This window comes from Octopus bimaculoides, chromosome 28, assembly GCF_001194135.2.
Source record: "Octopus bimaculoides isolate UCB-OBI-ISO-001 chromosome 28, ASM119413v2, whole genome shotgun sequence".
NCBI classification, from domain to species: domain Eukaryota; kingdom Metazoa; phylum Mollusca; class Cephalopoda; order Octopoda; family Octopodidae; genus Octopus; species Octopus bimaculoides.
In genome coordinates, this window is record NC_069008.1 from 8930088 (window position 1) to 8930909 (window position 822).

Consider the following 822-nt stretch of genomic DNA (forward strand, 5'->3'; position numbering starts at 1 on the left):
TATATATATATATATATTAAATTCAAATTACGATGAATGTAAACAAACAAACGAAGTTTACTTTAGAAGCATTGAGATGTCTTAGAAAGTTAAAGAAGTGATTTTAAATTCTCAAACGCAGGATAATGCTAATAATATAGCCTGAACAGGATAAACTACCCCCATTTTGCAGAAAAAAGTGTTGGCGGCTGGCTGCAAAATAGGGGTACCTTATCCTGTTCAGGCTATATTATTAGCATTATCCTGCGTTTGAGAATGTATATATATACTTATGTATATATAGATTTATATAAATTAGTGTATGTTTTTATACACAAAAAAGGTGACCTTTCACAGGACACCTTACATGCTGGAAAGGGCAACACTGAAGATACATGTGTTCCAACTGTATACATTAGAATTTTTCAAATCCACTGTGCAAGCACAGCTACAATCGGCATCAAATAATAAGAAGAATTAAAACTGCATACCAAAGGTCTTCAAAATTATGAAAATAATAAGGGTTGAAAATTTAGAGAAATATTCTATCAGTGGCCAGCATGCATAATAAAGTCAATAGAAACATATTTTTCATATAAATTAGTGTTTGTTTTTATACACAAAAGTGGTGACCTTTAACAGCATACCTTACATGCTGGAAAGGGCAATTAAGCCCAAACCACAAATAAGAATAATTTGAAAGGGAATGAAAAATAAAAACATTTCAATAGTTACCTTCATACTCAAGTTTCTGTATCAATGTGCAAATAAAATAATTTGCTATCCGTGCTTCTTCAGTAAGGGCACTAAAATTAATATATATATAGAAATATATATACATAT

At 30.2% G+C, this 822-nt stretch overlaps 1 protein-coding gene across 2 annotated transcripts in view; it reads left to right on the plus strand.

The window, feature by feature from the left end:
* Window positions 1-822, plus strand: part of LOC106872325 (anaphase-promoting complex subunit 7) — a 50041-nt gene that overhangs the window by 46511 nt on the left and 2708 nt on the right. The window lies entirely within an intron of this gene.